Source organism: Haemaphysalis longicornis, unplaced genomic scaffold (genome assembly GCF_048455015.1).
Source record: "Haemaphysalis longicornis isolate Haplotype H1 unplaced genomic scaffold, Haemaphysalis longicornis Haplotype H1 scaffold_1, whole genome shotgun sequence".
NCBI lineage: Eukaryota > Metazoa > Arthropoda > Arachnida > Ixodida > Ixodidae > Haemaphysalis > Haemaphysalis longicornis.
Window position 1 is genome coordinate 453,753,388 of NW_027526203.1, and position 12,730 is coordinate 453,766,117.

At 49.6% G+C, this 12,730-nt stretch overlaps 1 long non-coding RNA gene across 1 annotated transcript in view; it reads right to left on the reverse strand.

The window, feature by feature from the left end:
- The window catches only part of LOC144173379 (uncharacterized), a 72,456-nt gene that overhangs the window by 20,408 nt on the left and 39,318 nt on the right, over nt 1–12,730 (reverse strand). The window lies entirely within an intron of this gene.

Genomic DNA, 12,730 nt, shown 5'->3' on the forward strand with positions numbered 1-12,730 from the left:
AGTTCCCAGGTTTCTTGATGGCCATGCCGACGCGAATTGCTGTTTGAAGCGAAGGTGAACTGAAACGCACCTCGGCGGCGTTTGCTACGCGAAGGCGCCTTCCAGTTACACAAGTCCTCAAAACGGCGAGCTTGGACTTCATGAGCCAATATTAAAGACAGAAGCTTTATGCGCGGCATCGCAGAACTACTAAACGGCGTTCAGTGTACTGTTCCCGCCTGCACGCTGGCCCTTTTGGGTTCACTACGGGAGTTTCACGACAAAATGTATACACGTCCTCCCGGTTTTCACTGCGATAAAAGCCAGTTAACTTTTCTCCCGCTCTATAGCAGTTGATAAGTGAAAAATAATGATTCTTGATTAGGTGTTTAGTGATAATTGAGTCATACTAATTAAATTTTGTTTGAAGAAGTAAAAACAGTTGAGCTCCCCGTTTTTACTTACGAGTCCATTCAGTATTGTTTTGCGGATAATATTTTTTGACGTTCACCGAAAGGGTACGCGCCCACACTCCTCCATCCCTTCCCTATTTCTTCGTCACCGCTACTCCACGAAATGGTGTCATCGCGCATGTAGTAAATATATTGAAGACGCGGTAACCGGCAATGCCTGCTGCTGCGCATAGAATGACGACTTCAAGCTTTAGCTCAAGGCGATGCTCAGTATTTGAGAGCCCCTATATACGCTTAGGATAAACATTCAGCATGCACTTAGCTTGTTTCTCTCGCTGCTTCTCCCCGGTAGATTCATTCTTCCCCCACCAATCACATACCGAATAACCGATCAATTCCCAGTGGGTCCCAAACCCACTAGTGAACTCACCCATAACATTTCTGGCTGAATCGAGTGAAACGCAAAAAAAGACTTCTTTGTTATATTATTTACGAACGAACAAGGTAGCCCCAGAAAAAGCATCTCATTTAGAATTACACTGTTAAGTTCTAGGGTCACCCTAGCTAGATGGTTTTATTTCTGGCCTCGTGAATTTCTATACCTTTTTTGTTCAAACAGGAGTTGCCCGTCAGTGCTGGAGCCAGAGTCGCCTTTATACAACACTTATTTTTTGTTTGCAAAGGGCTTTGAGAAAATTTTGTTTAAACCACTCATTGTTGCCAGGTGTGAAGACAAATGTTGGCCGTGCCATCGCCAACACAGGAAACCCTGGAATGAGGGCGCTACCAGAGAGAACGGCGGAATTTCTGGCACTGAGCAGGCACAAGGCGTTGTTCAATGAATTCTTTAATAACGCTATCAAGATAAAAGATTGTGCAATCATTTTCAGTTCAAAGGGGCCCTGAATATGTCGCGATTGGCAGCGCGCTATCGCTAGATAAGTGTTCTTTTCTTTCCTTAATTACATGTGAATTTCGTCACCATTCAACGGAGCTTCGACGTAGCTTTTGGCCTCTGACGTAGCCTCTGTGACGCAGCTGGCACTGAAGGCTACAGTGCCGTTATTGGCGGGCTCCATCAAATGCTACAGCCAATCAGCGTTTCCGGCTCTGGAGGAAGCTGCTGGTGGTTTCGGCGGTTCGGGCGGCGTCTACGAGAATGACACTCCGACACGGCGTATCTTTCTAGGAAAAAATGTCGATCGTCGCCATCCGTCATACGAGGTCACCTGAGTTTGTTGATACAGCGTGTCATTTACACGATATCAATAACGCTGAAAAGCGAGGAGCGTCTTTGCAGGCACAAATGGGACGGGCGCGACCGCCGTAAGTATATGCCGGTGTAGTGGACAAGGACCGCGTACAAATCAGGCTAAAACAAGTCGCCGCCCCTCCAGATCCGGAATATTGCTGTCAGTTTACAAATGCGTGAAAGAGGATGATAGTGCGGTGAAAGATTGTGCTGGGGATCGTCGTCAAAGATGCGCCCTGCCGGAGTGTCGCTCTCAGACACGCCCCCTGAGACACCGAAACCACGTGCGGCTTCTCACAGAGCTGGAAACGCTGATTGGCTGCAGCATTTGATGGAACCCACCAATAGCGGTACCGTAGTCTTCAGCGCCGGCTGCGTCACAGAGGCTACGTCAGATGCAAAAAAGCTGTTGAACGGTGGCAAGACTTCGCATGTAAACAAGGAAAGAAAAGAACGCTTATCTAGCGAAAACGGGCTTGGAATCGCGACCTACTTAGCGCCTCTTTAACCCACGCCTTTCGCTCGCTTCTCGGCCAACGTTAATAGATCGCCTGGCGGTAATGCTCTAACTTTAAACATAAACAGCGTTAACACCTATTCGATGACTTGCGTTTCCATTTTTAGAATATGTATAAAATGTTTCTTCACCTTTTGACTTTTTTTGCCAATATCAGGCAGCTTCGTGGTAAATTTGTGCGCTAAGTGTCTGATTCCACAGTGTTTTGTCAGACCTTTGCGTGGATACGTCGCCGGTCGCTTACGTAAAACAACATGCCGTATGCACGGGTAATTCATGCATCCGAAAATAGGGCTCTAGGACAACAGAACACCGAAAGAGGGCGCACCGCTCCGCCGAGTCAACGTCCCAATGGTCGCACCATCCTGCGGTGTTATGAAAGGCGCGCTGCGGCCGACTAGCAGACATGATTTTGCCACGGGGACCCACGCGTAACAAGAGCAGCTGGACTGTGCCGGATCGCAGCTCACGGCTTTTAATCGGGTGCGCTGAAGAAAAGGGCGTTATATGGTGGCGTTTTTTAATCCACGTAAGCCGCGCGGCGACGCCGACAACAGTTCTTGAAGGTAAGTTGCGCTTGTTGTGATAGCATAGACGGACACAGGAAAAATAAAAATTGGCTCCAATACACGCTGGTTGGAAAGCAAGGGTATACACGACACCCACAATGATTGCCCATGCGACTTCACTTGAATTCACACACGTGGCTCTACAAATAGTGAAACCAGAGATCTTGCCAGCCGTCACCTGGAATTCCCGGGGCTGGATCCTGAACACAGTAGCGTCAGCCACAGCCGGGCTCGAGCGGCGGACGCCGCCGGTATAGCCCTGCCGTGCGTTGGCAGAAAGAAAACGGAGAGGAGCGTCTTCCGAAGGGTGAGACAACGGAACCTAGCCATCTTGATGCGCTAGCTTGGGGCTACACCCCCGCGCGACACGAGCGCAGACACCGAAACAATTCGGCATGTGAGCTTAGTGATTCCCATTTATACCGATTTTAACTAGTTAGTTTAGTAAGTTTGAAAATGGCGAGAAAGCTGGGGGAAACCCGCCGGTGGTTCAGTGGCTAAGGCGTTGCTCTGCTGAGCACGAGGTCGCGGGTTCGATTCCCGGCCGTGGCAGCCGCTTTTCTGATGGAGGCGAAAAGCAAAAATGCCCGTGTGTACGAGATTTCGGCACACGTTAAAAATCCCCAGGTGGTCAAAATTATATCCGGAGCCCTCCACTCCGGCGCGCCTCATCGCCTGCGTTGCGCCGGGGGTTAAACCCTTCAATCAATCAATCGAAAGTTCAGGGAACTTTTATAATCGCTGCTTATCAGAATCAGTTGCTTCTTTCACCTTTTGTAATACCCCTGGAAACACAACCGAATCGGTATTCGCCAATTTACAAAACGGAGTCCCATTCGTGGCGAGCAGTGCGCAATAGGTAGCGTTTCTCTAGCGGCCAGATCTCTGTATGAGGTCTCTACATTTTGTTTTCCAGCCCTGAAAACCAATCTTTAGCGTATCTTTGCCGTACGACCACTTAATTCCGTCGTGTGCGGGTTGCCCAGGAGGTGCTGTCCAACAAGTTAATCAAGCCGTGAGAAGGAATTGCGCAACGTACGCGTAGCTGCGCCAAAACAAGCCCAAAACAACCGTCGCAAAATCAGACGACAAAGCCGTCCCGCCGACGCTCCCGCCAGTGCGAGCAGCACGCGCAGGGAACGCTGGGTAACCATTCGCCGCGCTATCTACACTGTGCTCCGTGAATGAAAACCGCCCTCCCCCTCCTTAGCCGCGTTGGGAGTTTCTTGGCCCGCATGCCACAAAGAAACCGTTGGCTGGTAGATGTTGAAAGCTTTGCTTTAAAAACATACACTTTCACAAGAACACGGTGCTGTCTTCTTGTGAAAGTGTACGTTTTTTTCCTGTGTTCGTCTCTGTTATATTAGAGAGTTATAGCAGATCGCTAAAACGGTTCCGGTACGGTACCGTCTACCGTCTGGACGCCACCGCGGATGCACCGAACCCTACCGTAAACTGGAGCAACTTGGAAGGATGGTACCGAGACGTACCGTGCCCGTCGTTCCAAAGCGGACGGCCGCGCTTCGGAAGAATTTGGTAGACGTACGCTTGGCTCACGCCTGCTTGAGCTAAAAAACGGATTGTAAATCTGAGATCGTTTGAGGAAAATTTACACCATCTTCCCGCGAAGGGAACCATGGGGTAGATGCGATGCATCGGGGGTTGCCGTTGCGTTTCCGTTATGTTAGCGATGTCAGCGTGTGGATTGCTGTTGTTGTGTATCCTATTTACGCAGCATGTTCACCCCCGATGCGTCGCATCTACCCCATGGTTCCCCTCGCGGGAAGATGGTGTAAATTTTTAACCGAGCGCAAGCTGCGCGCTGCACGCTGACGCACAGATGGCGCTGCGGTGAGAGCGGCGGAGCGCGCAGCTGCCGCGGCGAGGAGGATGGGGGAGGGATGCGGACTGCGCCGCGGGACAAGGCGAGTTAAAGAGATGCGTTGCATCTAAAATGAGGTTGCAACAAGTGAAGTCCGCGCCATTCTGAAAGCTCAAGCCGCAAGCGAAACACGGTCCCGACCCAACTGCGGTGGCTTCTGTCGTCGAGAGAGGCATGTACCTTTTAGATTAAATAAAGGCGACCCGGCTACATAACTGGTGTTATGGGGCCCGTCTGCATGGGGCCCGTCTGCAAGTCGGTGAGTGGGAAACAGGCGGTATTGCTGCGAGGACCTCTCAAATACAACGAAAAACTACAAGCAGCCAGTGGTATGTACTGAGAGCCCAGCTTGACATGCTTTATTTTGCACACAATCGCCACCTGTTGAGGTGAACGAGAGGTAAAATGTCCGCATCACGTTGTCGGAGTCGCTAGTTCGAATCTCTCCGGGGCCGTTCGTATTTTTTTCTACTGCCTTTAGCGCTTTCGAGAACTGAAAACTCATATTTAAGTACAAAAAATGCCAACAGCTCACGAATAATTGCCAAACGACGTGCAACCCAAGTGGGAAGCTCCTTCACTGGGTCAGATTATTGAACACCGCCGTCGATCCCTTGCAAGGAAGTTCAGTTAGCCACACTGAGAGCAACCCAGGAGCGATGCGGACGCCAAGTCTTCGCTCCATGTATTTCAGCCTGACGAACATACGACGTCCTGCCGCGGCAGATTTAACACCCCGCGAACTTCGTCCTGAAAGTTCGCTGGCCTTTCCGGCAACGCGACCTCACGAAGTCAATTTGCATGTCTCGGATAGGCTCGGCTTAGTGCGCTCCTTTTAGCAGTCAAAATAAGCACGTAGTACGCACATAATGCTTTAAAACGGTTTCTAAGTTTACAAATGTCCATTTTTTTGAATCGCAGTATCTGGAATTGTTCCAAAAATACTTCTTGCTGCTTCACGCGGCGCGTGAACCCTATTCGGCGCCAGACGGCGCTCCCAGTCACGGTTATAGCAGGTCCGGTAGTTACGGTCTGCTATAACTCTTAAAACGTGCCTTCCCCGTACGGTCCAGCTACTGGGACCGCGTACCGTACCGGAACCGTTTTTCCTATCTGCTATAACTCTATTAACAAGGGCAACTTACTTTCAAGAGCATGTTACACCAACTAGCCCGACATCAAGCTTTACCGACAACAGTATTGTGGATGGTCATCGCGTCCGTCATGTCAGGACAAATATAGTCGTACGGTGTTAAACTTTAGGCCTGTAACCAGTTTCACCTCAGTTCAGCCATGTGTCTATAGTTGTAAATGTTAGTGTCACTCCTGGAAGCAAGAACCACACCGGCCTTGAAAGCTGGTAAATAAGAAACGGTTAAAGCGCGCTGAACCCTTTTTCGTCCTTCGTACACGTAAAACAGCGTATGCTTAATTCGTAAATACAGTGCGTGTTTATGTTTTGGTACAAGTGGAATAACGAATCGAGGGTCAAGACACACAACGAGGACTATTTTTACTATTTGCATACGTAACCTCGAAACGGTCGGCTGCTGTATTTTTCTTACCACTCTACCTGCGCCGTGCGCAGTGTACTAAAAAGCGAAAGCAGCTAGCGTTTGTTTGTGTACATTTATCTCTTTTTTGAGGTGTGGGAACAAGAGCTGCGTTTGCCTTCTGTTGAGGTTGAGGCACCTAAGCAAAACGAAATGCGATCAACTGACCTCGATCGGTACAGGGGGCAGGTGCTGAGATTGGACGCGTGTTTCCTCTTTTGCATGAATCATGACCTACTTGGCCGGAGTTGTCGATATTCTTGTCAACACGCATTTCATTAATAAGTTCGGTGGCTGCAACGAGTGATCAGAAAAACACGATGGGTCAAAAAAAAAAAATCTTCGCGTTGTTGATCCAGCGCAGCTGAAAGTCGAGTACAAGAAAGAAAGTAGGGCAACTCAAGCAGCAGTTGGTGATCACCAACAAAATATGCCCTCATCGACAGGCAGGTCCCACCTAATTATCTAAGTAGGCAGCTGCAGCGATAGGCGGAAAACCGCGATGGCTTGAAAAAATCCCGGCGGTACTCATAGGGCATGTGACACGGAGGCGGCAATGAAGTTCGTGGTCGGGCAGCAGCTCTTCACAACCAGAGCATAAAAGTAACGTCCGAAGTTTTGCTTTTACGAGCGGCGAAAAAATTAGTAGCCATTGGTTTAATGTGACTAGATCACAAGGACATAGAACATGCTCCTAGATTACGAAGAACCCAAGGCGGTGCATGTGTCACAGGCTCAAGGGCATACAACAAGATGCACGCTATAAGAGTCACTAAAGCGCACGGAATATTGCCCGAGTAATTGTGGTATTTCCGTAGCGCGGGAGAAATCATAACTTTTAGTACTGAGAAACGGACGGCAGGAAGATTAGCACCGGAGTCCCCCACCGCGAAGTGACACTGGATGGCATCGACTTTCCAAAAGTTTACACGGTCAGAGCTCTGGGCCTCACCCTCCAAAAAGACGGAGTGGGCATAGAGTCTCTTAGTAAGTATACTAGAGAGTAAACTTCACCTGGGAATCCATGTCGTCGTCGAGGGGAGGCGGGGGGGGGGGGGGGGGTAAGGGATTGATTTATTGTAGGGTTTAACGCGTAGACGCAACGCAGGTGATGAGGCGCGCCGTAGTGGAAAGCTCCGGATTAATTTTGACCATCGGGGGTCTTTAAAGGAGCCATGAAGAGAGAATTCAAGTTGGTTTTATTCGAAGGATTTCGTGTTTTATAGTGCCCCCAGCGCTTGTCCGGATACAAACAGTGCTTTATTCACTGAGAAATTAAACAATTTAGGTTAAAATTTTGATTTTCCCACTCAATCGTGCGTTTTTGTGGTCCCAAATGACATCACAGGAACCGACCGCTCTGCAGCCTAGAGTACCTTCATTCACGCATCCGCCGTACAGGGTAGAGACACGCATACGCTGGCGCCGCCATTTTCGGTTGCTCGCTCGCCGCCGAAGCAAGTCGTTGTGTCAAAACCGCGCTAAAATTATCGCCGCAACGCGGTTTACTGAAGAAGTTTGAATCATATTGTCTGTTTCGCGTTGCTAGGTCTCGTGGGAAACGAAAAGAATAACGCGTTGAGCCCGTTGGCCCAATTGCGGCGGCACGGGCCGTTCAAAGGTTGTCTCCACCCTGTACAGCGGTGTTGGTTTGTTCCCGCGTTTCTTTACGTTCCGTAGCCTAGATGGCGCCACCATACCGTGGCAAGCGTTTGGTTTGTTTTTGCCCGCATTTAAACCTGGCTTGTTTTTGTTCTGGGAGAAAATATTAGTTCCCTGAAACAGTGTTCGCTCGACAAATGGGGTCACGTAAGACACCGTTGCTTGCGTCAATCGGCCAGTGTCGTCTGAGACAACCCCAAGCCCCGTAGTGCTGTGCAGCTAAACCAAGCATGCTGTGCGCAGTACGAACAGCAGAACGCATCAGTACTTGTATGTTTACATGTGCTTTCGTAACTTCCACTGTTTGTCCCATCATTCTTATTGCTTTGTAAAGAATGTGCCCTAAATTTAAGCGCAAATCGCTCGTTCGTCTAGTTTGTAAGCTCTACCTAATTTGCGTCTGCTTCTGCCAGCCTCCGCCAATCGCAGAGCTTAGCTCATGGGACATCATAGGTTCTGTTGCGGGAAATGAGCTGGTGGGTCGCATGACCATTCCCGTTTTTCCTAATTGTGTAGCTTATTTGTGCGAAGTTTACGTTAAAAGTGGTGTCAGTATGATTCTAACGAGACAATATTTTGAATGAACCAAACTTATGTTTTCTCTTCATGGCTCCTTAAATCTCGTACACACGGGCGTTTTTGCTTTTCGCCTCCATCAGATAAGCGGCCAGGGGGGGGGGGGGGGGGGGGGGTACCGGAAGACCCCTGCTTCTGGCTTGGGATTGGCATGACAGTTGTACTCTTAAGCGTTTTTTTTGGATTTGTTTTCTCCACTATGCATTAGCTCGTTTACAAGCTGCGAGGTGGCCGAATTCCTTTCTCTTCTGTGGTAGCCGTGAGCCGTAACAACTTTGTGTTCGGCGAAAGAGCAGGCAGGGCTTGATGGTACCTAACGTTGGTCAAGCCGGAGTCGAAGGAATGCATGACTGAGCGGGTGATCTGCCGCCGAGAATGTTGTCGCTGACAAAAAAAAAAAAAAGAAACCAAACGTACTTCGACGAAGTCAAGATACGACAGATACGGGCGCCTGCACCCGTCCTATCTTGTCTTCGTTCACAACTGTTTAACGCCACGTTTTCTTTTTTCTTCAAGTATGAAGCAACTCTCAGCAACAAGTTTTGTTGAACTGTAGCTGACGGTCAGTGCACGGGTTCACTACGAAGGCGACGTTTTCGTATGCACGCACAAAAACATTTCCAAACTCTTCAAACAATTTATTATTTGAAATATTGGTAAAATAATAAAATAAGTATCTAATGGGTTTCCCCCCCAAAGTTTAACATTGTTGTTAACTACCAGCTTTGTCTTCAGAATACTAGGGACAACCGTTCCGCAAAAATACGCTTTACGTCCTTTTTTTTAGCTTTAGAACAAACCGTTTTATTTTCCACTGATTAAATGACACCCCATTCTTCGCATTTTTATGGCTGTGTGTGTGTTCGGATATACGGCCACTAAAAGGTTTCTATCCAATCCAATGACGAAACTAAGGCGAGCACATGGTATAATGGAGGCCCCTGATGACACAGACGGCCTTGATATGAGCCGCATAGACGCTCGCCGGATTCCTTTCTAGTGTATATTTTAAGAAACTCTATTAGAGCGGGAATCGCCACCCTTGAGAAATTACAGCGTATATTGTTGCCCACCGTGCTGTTTTACAATTGTTTCTTGCATAGACTATTTACAGCGAGCACTTGGGCTGACCTTTAACAGGTAACGTTAGCGCCGCACTCGCCATGAGTGGCCTTTAGCTCGGGGCGGTTTCGGTTTCCTCCGTATACGCTGCCATGGTGCTCAACGAAATGCGCAGTTCGGAAATGTTGAAGTGACGGGGGAAAACTTGCGTTGTAGTCGGATGTACCAGATTCGATCAAGACCTCAACGTGCGGGACGCGAGTCGCACTGGCCGCAACTTCACAAAGACTGTCCGTGTGTGCGGCCTATCGCGATGCACCGCTTTTCACATCGTGAACGCAACACGGAGAGCGGGCGGCGCTGGATCACCATTCTCCAATAGAAGAATTTTGTTCCAAGAACATCGGAAAGGGTGACTTTTTACCGTAACAGAAGGCTGCTGGCAAGCGTAGTGTAGCCGATCGGAGCGGTGACTGTCACACTCTTTTCTAGTTTTCGTTAGCGCATATCAGCTTTGCAACGGCGTAGAATATCTGGGTTCGTTTGCCCGAACGCGATACGTGGGGGAATAAGTTCTCAACTACGACTTTACCGCTGTACAGGTAATAAGTCGTTTGCCCGAAACTGATACAAACGTTCGGTTAAGGTAGCGTTTCTGTTGGGTTTGTGGCAACCGGCTTATTTGCCGTGGCCAAATTCAACTTATTGGCGTCTTATTCGTTAGCGGAAACTTAATCGGGAACTTATGCGTACGGGCAAACGGGCCCTGGTCTCGCGTTACTTGAAGTGCACCAAACGCCTTTCATCGTACAGCCGGCGCCCCTGCAGCCCCGCTGTTCGGCGCTGCCGCTAACCCATCCTGCCTACTCGTAACGAGCGCAGATACTTGGCTTCAGTATGCATTGCATGTGTTTCGGCGCACTGCAGGCCTCTATTATGCAAGGTGGCGCAACCATGGAGCTAAGCCGTAGCGGCAGTTTCCTTGCGCCGGAGACTGCAGCCGCGACGTTACTTCCAACTCTGTTAATAATCCGTCTCCGAACGAATCCGTACATGCTCATGAGATAAAAGTGTGGCAACCAGCGGCTCAAAGCCGTTTCATTTATATCGGGGGTCGCAACCTTTCGAAGTTGAGGGCCGAGATGCATGAAGGCGACACGGCGAGGGCCGGGTGGCAAATAAAATTAGGGGGGGGGGGGGAGATTTTTTTGGACTGGCGCAAAGAAAGGAAGTCAAGTTATCTGGCTAAGTGTGAACATAGGAAGCAATGCCAACTAGAAGCAATCTTGCATCTATTGTTCCTGTGTAACCCCATTTCAGGTTAGAATTACCATGCCAGGGGGAGGGGTTTCTGACTTCCTTCCCCGCCTGCGGCTCGCGGGCCGCCGGTTGCCACCCCTAATAAACAGGTTCCTGTGGACGCAGAAGTACAAAAAAATGCCGTGAAAAAGGTATGAAACGTGTGAACGGGAGTTTGGCGATGGGCGCCAGTCAGAACAGCGCTTTAAGAAGCGCTTTGCGCATTTTCGGGCTAAGTTGTCTCTGAAGGTTGGCACACAATATCTACACGTCCGAAAAGTCCTCATTCACAGCGACACTATAAAATAATTGCACAATTCTCCCATAAAGTAGCTCCGGCACAAGCCGATGCGTCCCGGCTCATAGAAGGCCACGCAGAGAAACGAGTCCGAAAAGGCCAGCAATTCTGAGTGACGCCACATCGTCCCACATGGCTGCGCCCAGGCCACCGCTTTGTAAGCCGTGTGAATCTCGTTGATACGATTCGGCATAATATGTTTCTCGGCCTAATACGACGTTTGTTTCATTCCTGGCCGACGTCCCTTAGAAATAATGCATTATCATGCGTTGAACACATCGGATTTTTGCAGAAAATTGGATAATACTAGCACGAAAGTGGGTCTCTACCGACATTTCTAGAAATCTTGCTTTTATTTTTCGTTGTAATAGCTCAAACCATATTCCAGCGAGCCGTGATCTGCATGTTAGAGAGCCGCTGAAGCCGAGCAGCGCCGGTTTTGCGCCGAAAACACCGATGCCAGGCATGGCCGCTACGCGTCAGGCAATGCACCGCGCCATCGAGCAAAACGTATCATAATCAAGGAAGGTGCGCAATGCTCAGGCAGCGACTTCCCTTCCCAAATCGTCGCCATCCTCCGTCCTTCCCGCGCTGTTCTTTGTTCCCTTTCTGCCTTGTTGCGGTATTCGGTGGGCTGCTGTGGTTCTTAGGCTATTTCCTTGTAAGTACAGAGCAGTTAAGCGCTCGCCTTGTCGTCGTAGCTCGCTCGCTGGACCCAAGTAGAGCCACAGGGCGTTCCCTTGTAGCGCTGTCGTCGCGGCGTACCCCAGAGGCTTCTAAAGCCAAGCGGTTTATAAGTCATAAGCGTTGGAAACTCGTGAACCGCTGGCGCTTGTCCTTCATCTCCCCGTTTTTTAGCGCAAAGAAAACTATAAGTACATTTGAGGCAAAATATCCATAATTCACCGGCAGCGCCCGCGTTCATTTAGTTTGGAACGCTCATTTGGTTGATTTTTACGATAGTAAGCAAAAAAAGCGGCAGCGCAAAAAAGCAAAAACGCTCGTGTGTACGAGATTTCGGCGCACGTTAAAGATCCCCAGGTGGTCAACATTAATCCGGAGTCCTCTAATACGGCGCGCCTCATCGCCTGCGTTGCGTCGGCGCGTCAAACCGTATACAATCAAATCAATTGAAGCAAAACATAAATACATAACTGATACTAGCACTGCTGCTCTAATTACAAATAGATGTGAGTGTCATTTGTGGGATAGCAAACACAAAATTCCCCCGCATTTCCCCGAGGGGGAGAATGTGAAAGTGCGAATGCACGGTTGTCGGCCCGCTTGCGGCGCTTGCGCTCGGCCCCCGCAGCCCACCGCCTCGCCGCCTTCTCTTCCATCTCTTCCATCGGGTTTGTAGTATCACGTGTACACCACGCAGTTATCAAGCCGCTATAACGCCGCTGAGTCGCCAACGCACGCCGCTGACGACGTAGTTTGAATGCGTTAAAGATATAAGGCGCGTCACTAACACTGATATCAGCGTCGCGTCCGTGGCTTGGTCGGTAGAGCGTCGCGCTGCGGCCGCAAAGTCCTCGGATCGAAACCTGGCGCCGGATGCTGTTTCTTCTTTAAATATAGAGGAGCACTGCGGACGCCGGCGCCGCCGACGCCGGCGGTGGATGGCTTGGGGTCGCTTATAAAAAAAAAAAAAAAATGGCGCGTTCG